Source organism: Penaeus vannamei, chromosome 3 (genome assembly GCF_042767895.1).
Source record: "Penaeus vannamei isolate JL-2024 chromosome 3, ASM4276789v1, whole genome shotgun sequence".
Lineage (NCBI taxonomy): Eukaryota > Metazoa > Arthropoda > Malacostraca > Decapoda > Penaeidae > Penaeus > Penaeus vannamei.
In genome coordinates, this window is record NC_091551.1 from 22931214 (window position 1) to 22941213 (window position 10000).

Genomic DNA, 10000 nt, shown 5'->3' on the forward strand with positions numbered 1-10000 from the left:
TACACTGCATCAGTAATGGTTCTGTATCAAGTTGCGTGCTTGTATGTGGTGTTGTTGTAAAAGTATCGGAGTGTTATTAAATAAGCAATATGTGAGGAACAAATAACATTTAGCGAAGGTTATGAAACAGCGCGCTATTGCTCAGGATAAGAGAGAAGTGACACCGGGTGTGGGTGGTGGCGTGGGCGGCTCCAGGTCTGTGTTGGTGGCGTGTGGGTCGCATCCAGCACATGCCAGCAACCGACTGCCTGGATTAACGTCTGTGTGTAGCCTATGTTGCCGACTGCAAAGACGGTTACGTAAAATGATTATTCGGATACTTATCTACATACGCATATTACCCAAAGCAAGACAACTATATCTTTTCTAAGTTCCGGAATTTTATACATTTTTATCAGCACGAAAAATCACACATATAAGCATTTTCTTCTAACTATGCAACCAGTGAACAAATAACACACAATCTTGAGAACAGCCAAGACGAGGTCACTGGGTGCACCCTGGACGAGCGTGGGCAAGCGGGAGGGTGACCGGGCCATCTCAGCCAATCAGAGAGCGCCGCACCCTCATTACTCTTGCTATGATTGATCTATGGCCACCGTCTTCTCGAGTAGAATATGATAGAGCTTTTGTTAAATTCGGATTTTATTTCCTTTTTCTTTTCATGCATTTTCAGGCAGCTCGTAGCTCTTCGTCACTCTCCTTCCACCAAGGAGTCTTCCTCCTCCTTTGCTTCAGTTTAACTTGATTTTCATCGTATCAATCGGCCTCTCATTTCAAATCAACTGAAGTATGTTCAAATCGGTTCACAAACAGATTTTAACAGATTTATGATCCGAATCTCCTGAAACAATCTTTTTCTCTAAATTAGACCCTGGAATCCCCACTCGAGGACTACAGCCCACTACTCCTCTGGTGAGATCTGCCGGCTGTCCCATATTCTTACCCACGCCCACTATCGGTATCAGCAGACTCTCGCCCACAGTGTCCTGGGACCCCCAACCCACAGTGTTAAAGGCTGGGCTCTCTCAAACCCACTCTGTAGCGGTTCCACGGTCCCGCCTACGACACAGCGACTAGAATTCCACGTTTACAACTGCCCCTCTAAATGGCACCTCTACCCCTGCCCACCCAGGGTGCCCCGCCCTCGGGTACGGGTTCCTCCCCTATAATGATCAGCGAGTTGAGGCACCCTCCCCCACCCCCTGCTTCACAAATACTGTCTAGCGTTAATACTCGGTGACACTGCCGAGGACTTTCAAATAAGCAGTTAATGTACTTGCACTCGGCCTCATGCGGACTCATAAATACTTGTATGCTCGCTGTCTCTCTGATTTATACGACGAGTTTTTTGCAGCCGCAGCTTATCTCCTTTTGCCAGTACATGCACCAAACTCCCACCAAATTATCTTGTTACCGAAGATAGTTTATGTACAAACTTCCCGGTGTACATACACACACACATATGTTAAGATGCAGTTACATATATACATACGCACACGCACACGCACACACACACACACACACACACGCACACACACACACACACACACACACACACACACACACACACACACACACACACACACACACACACACACACACACACACACACACACACACACACACACACACACACACACACACACACCACACACACACACACACACACACACACACACCATATGATAGCCCTTAAGTACCAATCTGACCTGCTTATTTATTTACTTCATAATTAGTATTTTATCCCACATCCGATATGAAACCCACACCCAAAATCCTTGAATAAATAAACAGACCAGAATAAATAACCACGCAAGATCCAGCCACGGAGTCACCACGGATAAATCGTCCAATTTGTCATTAACGTTTGCGAAGCCATGTTATTAACGGTCGCCTCGAGTGCACTGTAAGCAGCCGACACACGTTACTCGTCCCGTCCGACCGTTTAATAAAAGCGTCGAATAATAGATTACCGTCGTTTTATTTCTTCCACTGTCTCGCTAATGAACAGTTTATGCCCTTTAAATTGCACGCCATATCTTGACAGTGATAAGTATTATCAAGGGCCGCTAATACGTGAGCTAAGATGCAATATAGCAATGTAACCAAAGTGTATACCTAAGGTTTATACGCTTTAAAATATCAGAGTTTGGAGGGTATACATACATAATTCATAATGCAATGTAAAAAAATACATAAAAAAATACAGAACGTGCAATGTAAATGTGAAAAAATAGATAAACAATGTGAAAGTAAAAATAGGTAAACAAAGTGAAGTGAAAGTAACACGCATTTCGAAGACCTATGGCTGCGAAGGACGCGATCGCCTTACCAACCTCGTGCATGTTTTTCGTTGGCTTTTAACAAAGGATGCTTATAAACAGCAATCTTACTTTCTTACGCAAGGTATTTTACGATACCATCTCAAGCAAACGGAAAGTATAGTTGGTTGAACTGGTCCATAAACTATTGTGGTACTATGCGCTACACTTGGCATTTATTGTAGGATGCCAAAATATCCACATATTTCCGTTACGCAAACTCAAGGTGTGCAAGAGTTTGGAAGAATTTCATTTTCATATATTTTATCAGCAAGTGTATACTCATACCATTTTTTTAAAGCATTCTTTAGACAGGGTTTGAACGATTTGTTTATGAATTACTCGTACATTTAGGTTAAACAGGTAAAGAGAACAGAGCGCAATATTGAAAAAGAAAGTGAATAAAACGGAGTTCAAACAAATTTCAAATATAATACACATTTTTTTGTAAAATCCATAACAATGTAGCTAACCTCTAACCTTTCCTTCAAGCAATGTTTACTGGATCCTTCCGTTTTACGACAGCCGGGAGACCAGAGCATTTTTTTTAAACCAGTGCCTCCCATTGCATTGAATGCTTCTGCCCCTGTCAATGGGTAAGGCCCTCTATTTACTTAGAGGAACGGTGATCTGTCTCTTTATAGCCTACAACCTTTATAGTCTGTAGCCAATTCAGTCACTCTCAAAGTTCAGCCTACATTTAGGAATCTCTCTCAGTGAGAAGAATCTCTCTCTACCTCCAGAAGTAAAGATACACCTAAATCTTATCCCACGTGGAATCAGGTTCCTCATGCAGCCGTCGCAGAGTCAAGTTTCCTTTAAAAGCACGAGCTGCACCCGAGAGCCGTGGTTTCCAAGCGGGCAGGAGTCAAGACTCCTGTTTGTCCGCTGTCCCAGGCGGCGGCACCTCCACAACGGCGCAGGATGAGCCGGTCCTCCCACACTGGGCGACGGGCACCTTGTGTTGGGATAAATGCTCGACTCTCTCTTCGCCCTTCGCCCCCTTGCGCCGGGAGTCCTTTCCAGGCCCCTAATACTTTTTTTTCATTATTTTTTTTACTGACTATTTAGGTAGGTCTAGTTTGTTTTTTTTGTTTTTTATTTTATGCCTATGTCTAAGTAATATTCCATACATTTCCTAAATAACTATGTCCTGAATATCTGCAATACCTGTAGTTACTCAGATTCGTTTTTTGTAGATTTTATAAACAAACACATACACGCAGGGCGTGCTGGCAGCATGAAAATAATTTGCCGGTGTTATGTTTAAGAGAAAATGCGTCAATACGTAAATTATCGTGTTATATTTCTAATTGAACTCAATCGTGAACTAACCATAAGATATACTCCCTGCCCTTAAAAAACTTTTCCTTTTGCAATTGCATCATAACAAAATATGCAATATAACTAATGTATATAAACAAGGATATAAAGCTCAATAATGCGGTGAACCAGCGCAAATTCTAACCTTACAATTACCCTACTCCAATATATATGAAAAAGATGTTTATATATAGCTGATACGGATCAATAAGGCGACCTTTTACGTTTCTTATCGCACACACTAAATATTCATCAAGGCAGAAAGAGTGAACTATATTCCCTTTTAATTCTACCTCGCATTTTGCAATTTCTGGGACGCGCAGCATGGCGACAGAATGCCGGCGACCCCAGGGCTTGACCTCTTGTGCCGGCAGAGGGGCCCGGCGTAACAACCTGCTCCTCGAATTCTTCTCCCGACCCTCCCTCGCCTCTCCCCCGGGCGCTGGAACCACGTCTCCTTGCGGCGGCTTCACACGTGGGCAACATCTCTCCGATAAGGATCTTTGGCCGCGCTAAACGCCTTCGCAGCCTGCCCTGGCCGCGCCTCCTCTTCTCGGTGGAGGCAGAGGGTCTGGCCGGCGGGGTGGCCGTGCGGCGCGGAGGCCGGTTTCGTCGGCGACTACTAAGGACAGGGCATCGGGCATGGACCCCGCCGTTGCCGCGGCGCTGCGAGGGTCGGACGGCTCCAGTCCTTCATCCTACGACAGGGACCCAAAGGCAGACTTTTTCAGCAAATGTGATTTGGGAAGCTCTATCCAATTATCGCGAGATTTTAACTGCGGTAGCTTTCGATCACTGTAACGAGAATGAAATAGAAGGAAGTAGATAGACGAGTCAAGAGCCCAGGGCTGCTGGGAGGAAGAGGCGGGAGATGAGTCGTGACCCCAGACTTTCTATCATTAGCGCCAAGGTCGTCTCTCTCGACAAAACCACTTTCGTTGATCATTAGTGATCATTTACTGTGAGTCCTTCTCTCTGTTCAGACCAAGGACCTGGGCTGAAATAGCACAGTGCGAACCACCAAGCCCAAAGCGAATGACTGTCATATTACATTACATCATTACAAGCTCTGGCAAAAGACAACGACCTTGGAGGTGGGTACACGTGGTAGCGCCAGGCCGCAGCGGGTCCAGACATGCCAAGCAGACACTCCCTAACACCCGGGGCCATCGCGGCATCCAGCGCCCGCCAAGGTCACACCCGGTCACACATGCACCCACGACCAGCCTTTCTGCCAACACGTACATCACTTCGCTGCGCAGCGCGCGTGTGACGTACACGGTCGCTGTAGGCTCTAGCAGAAAGGAATTCTCGCACGAACGATGAACGCGACTTGTATTAAGCGTATTCTGGGAGTCACTTTAAAGTCACTGCTGCGATACTGCATGTTAAAGGTGTATGCTCTTCATAGAAGCAAAATCTTGTCTAGACAACTATTTCATTCTGCATCCTGGCATTTTCTCAGTAACTAGCTTCGAGATAGGTACACGATATGGCGTATTTCCGTGCCACATGGAAATCGTATTAACAAAGCCATATATCTCACACACAAAATACTAATGAGAAATCCGCTAAGTTCTTTTCAAACGAGAGTATTCCCGATACGTTTTCCATACTTCCAGGCATAATGTCAACGTTACTCCAGACCAGTGGTTCCTAACCCCGTGGTCGCGACCCAAATGAGGGTCACCAGGGATTTTTCTGAGGGTCGCCAGAGGGTCTTACAAGAAGAATAAAAGAATCCATAGCTGGATATGTCAGTAGAAGTTTTTCATTAATAGTTGTTTATTTAAATTCAATGTGTTGGTAATATAAACCCATAAAAGTATAGAAAAACGAAAGTTAATATAAATCTGCAAGTATAACTACCATGGAAATAGTTGGATATATCACTAGACATTCACATATTTCGGGTCGCTAGCCCGGGCTCAGACTTAAGGGTCGCACCCAAAAAGTCTGGGAAACACTGCTCTAAACCAATGACATTCTGTGAGTATAATGGTATAGTAACCAGTTTAAAATGCATCTACACGGCATGCTACGCGGTGAAAAAAAAACGTTACATTCTTGTGTCCTGCGTAAGGTGCCATTCTTAACAATTTCACGATGTTTCTTACGAGTTAAGAGTTTGTTAAACGTATAAGCAAACTTTATTCGCATTGGTTAGTCTTATACCGTTCAGCCGAAACCCGGAATTGCAAGTTTCGTATATGGCTAATGTATATCACTCGGAGTCTTTGCGAGTAACGATACACTGTAGGAACCAATAGCTAATTGTACATCATAAAGCCGTCATTCGCACAGACAGCGTGGACTTTAAATATACCTTGTACTACTTGCCCTCAGACAACCTGGCACTGACTGGCAATACGACTCAAAATATGAAGGAAACTTACCTAAAACAAAAAACATCCATATTTTACATATCTGTTAATCTAAGGTTCAACAGGAACATGAAGTTGAATATAACTTCAAGTTCGATATGTAACGTAATTATATCGAATACTAATAGGCCTATAGTCTTATCCTAATCTAATATATTGCAATAAATACGGTCTCGGACGAAAAAATGAGAGAATTTCCATTCGGACGCAGATCTTTCTGAACTTCATCATTCGAAAATCACATCCGGGATCTTTGGGAAGTTTATCAGTCTCCCCGGGGCTCAGGTGTTGAGTACCAAGTGGTGACTCATGACGTCAAACTCGTGTTCATAGTCGGTGAGGGATATGAACAAAAGGAGACGCAGCAACTTTCGATATGTCTATAAGCTGTTTATCTACACTAACGAACGTGTCCTAAATACCACTACATTCTGTGCATTGTTTGCAGAATGTATGTCTAATTCTAGGTTGCCGGCTATCACACTAACGTACACACAATACAAATACATAAAACACACACACACATGCGCGCGCACACACACGATAAAATACATAAACATACACACACAATAAAAGTACATAAACATACACACACAATAAAAGTACATAAACATATATACACACAAAATAAAAATATATAAACACACACACACACACACACACACACACACACACACACACACACACACACACACACACACACACACACACACACACACACACACACACACACACACACACACACACACACACACACACACACACGTTGACTGAATAGAGCGGTAAGCATATATGAATATGCAAATTTGATCTCGACTTTAATGAAAAGTGGGCAGGATGTTGACACGGCAATTAACTCTTAGCTCAAGCGATAAAGTGGTCGCCAAAGATCCAATGTATTGCTTTGTTTTGGCGATATATATGTAGACATTTCAATCGCATCCTTCTGGACACCCAAATCATCTTCCTAAAACACTGTATTACAAAGACGCTATGACGCTATGGAAATATATCTGGCAGGATAGCCCTGTATAATAGTGAAGACAGCCCACACCTGTAGGTTTGGAGAGTAAGTGCTTTTGTCTGTCCGGCATGAATCAAAGGCATGCGCTGTCATACGCTTATCTAACACTAATTATTTAAAAAATATATTCTCGGACATTCCTCATTGCTCCCCCTGATTTTTACGATTAGAACTACCTTAACTTCGAAAAAATATATCAAAGATATATCTGAGCACACTCCAAGTCATTATAATGCTACTGACGTTTATAACTTCCAGCTGACATTCCTGACACGCATTGCAATCCCTATATCTTTTTTTATTAAGGTGGTCAGACGAGCCACAGTCTCTCAATAAATAACGGACACTATCACATACGGTCACATGCTTGAGCTTTAATGCTTCGAACACGGGGCAAATCATCAAACGAGTCTCGGGTTGTAGTCTCCGCGCTTTACACACCCACAAAGCGTTGGTCACAGCTGCTCGTCGTGCTTTTAATTGCTGGATGAGATCTACGTCCATTAGCATAAAGTCAAGACAAATTAAAAAGGCCCGTCTATTTAATGAAGAATGCCCTGATCTGAAAATACGTTACCTCATTATTACAAAAAAAAATCTCCGTACTTTATTGTGAAGTATACAGGAAGCCTACAAAACACAGTCAATTAGAAATCTATAGTGATAAAAAATCATGTTACTGATAAGTCCTAAAGATGAAAATAGGTTAGGGAAACTAGGGGAGATGGTGAGGGTGAGGAACAAGATGGAAACGGTAAGAAAAAAAGCGGATAAGGAGAGAGGTATAGGCGAAAGACAGGTTAAATGACGAGGGGGACACAAATACATACGCATACACAAAAATAAGTATATAGAGAAGGAGGAGGAAGAAGAGGACGAGGACGAGGACGAGGAGGAGGGGGAGGGGGAGGGGGAGGGGGAGGAGGAGGAGGAGGAGGTGGTGGTGGAGGAGGAGGTGGAAGAGGAGGAGGAAGAGGAGGAGGAGGAGAAGGAGCAGGAGGAGGAGGAGAAGAAGAAGAAGAAGAAGAAGAAGAAGAAGAAGAAGAAGAAGAAGAAGAAGAAGAAGAAGGAGGAGGAGGAGGAGGAGGAGAGAGAGAGAGAGGGGGGTGGGAAGTGAAAGAAAGAAAAAGAAAAAAGAGAGAGAGAGAGAGAGAGAGAGAGAGAGAGAGAGAGAGAGAGAGAGAGAGAGAGAGAGAGAGAGAGAGAGAGAGAGAGAGAGAGAGAATCGCTTACACCTGAGACTTAAATATTGGACGAAGTAAAAGAAATACTTACCGCACAGGAGAGGAGAGGTGGTGGAGGTGGGTGGTGGATCAGCTGGGGGTGTGGCCGACCTGTGTGTACGTGCTGTCACTCCGTCTCTCTCCCCCTCTCTCTTACACACACACTTACAGTATGGTATTTACATCGCTTTTCACGGAATGATGTAATATGGTTTGTCAGGGGAGTTTCCTTTAATCATGAGATGTTCTGTCTTTTCATTCTGTAACAACAGCCTGTTGTTAGTATGTGCTTCCTATAAGGTATTATTGACCATACTTACGAATGACCTTTTTTAATCAATTGAGTCCCGTAATCGAAAACTCTGACTACAAATGAACTCGAGCCCAGATTTATTTATTTGACGCTATAACGAACCACAACATCAACTGTTCGGTGTAATAACAACATTATCTCCTATAATTATACCACATATGTATAATGCATGTGACTGAAACATTTATTCAAACAAGACGTCAATGCATCTTCGTAATTTTTAAGAGAAATTACAAATCGAACCATGCGAAACGAAAACCGCATGTCACACCTCACCATACCGTACGTACCGACGTGTACAAGTAATCAAATAATCTAGACCTATAATAAATGGACAAACGGCAAATTATACACCCAGACCGGTCAATATAGTCTGTTCACAATCCACCATACACCAGTGCTTCAGAGGTGCAGTTATGACTTCACTTGAATGCAACCACAAGAAACGAAGCAGTTAACAGGCCGTTAATCGAAAAATAATAGGAGTCAAGAGTTGACACGTACACTCAATACCGCGGCCGGAGAGAGACTAGCGGGGTTGGGCGCTCGTGGTCGGTCTCGAGCTAGGACTGCTACACAGCTCGGGACTGCCAAGGCCACTTCCAAACGAAATGATGAAAATTCATTAACTTGCGTGGGCAGCCGACGACCCTGCCCGATTCACCGGTGAGATGTAATGGCCGGATATGTCTTCTTGATTAGCTTATAAGTATGATAGGTGAGGATGTTATTAACAAAGGGACTGTTGTAGTTGCAAGCTCTCTCGTCAGATCCGAATATTTCCTTTGCAATATATAAGTGAAAATTAAAGGTAGGCTATATACTTGCCTGTGCGTCCAAGTAGGCCTACTTTACAATCAGTATATGAAACGTCTTCCATCGAATTTTGCGGTAGCTCTGTTGGCGACATTCTACCCAGGCGCGTCAAAGACAACGATGAAAACAATAATACCCTGTCGAATTTCCGCATACTTTTCAAAAGGATACTTTGTACAAGATTAAGGAAATTTGCGCAAAATCTCCTTTTTCGTCCGGACGTTTCCATTGTTCACTCGCGAGGCAGTGCGATTATGGCACTAACGAAAATGTATGCGAGTAATGGAGAGCCAAATCAATGCCACGAGAACGATATAATAGAGTAAGACACGTTAATGTGAACACACGCATTTGATAACTGAACGAATGTGCGTGATAAATATCCTTGATATACAATTATCCATTAAATAATCATATGCTCCATTCATTCTCAGGTGTTTCTACATATATCGTTTATAAAGTATGATAAAAACAAACGCTGCATAGGCACCCTTGTACGGAAGGTAGTAAATCAGGTTCATGAATGGAGCTAAAGTGAAAGTATTCCACTTGTCGTTTTAGGAACAGCAGGCCCCATTTATCGTTACCCAACT

At 43.2% G+C, this 10000-nt stretch overlaps 1 protein-coding gene across 9 annotated transcripts in view; it reads right to left on the minus strand.

Annotated features, from left to right (window-relative positions):
- The window catches only part of LOC113814335 (dentin sialophosphoprotein), an 83395-nt gene that overhangs the window by 73008 nt on the left and 387 nt on the right, over positions 1–10000 (minus strand). For 4 of the 9 annotated variants that reach the window (XM_070142591.1, XM_070142581.1, XM_070142584.1 and 1 more), the window contains exons 1-2: positions 9096–9231; positions 8331–8538 (exon numbers count right to left, since the gene is read on the minus strand). The gene's annotated coding sequence lies outside the window, so the exon portion shown is untranslated. Of the gene's footprint in view, positions 1–3061; positions 3335–8330; positions 8539–9095; positions 9233–10000 lie in introns of those variants that run through there. The other 5 variants (XM_070142556.1, XM_070142566.1, XM_070142608.1 and 2 more) reach the window with 4 other exon arrangements.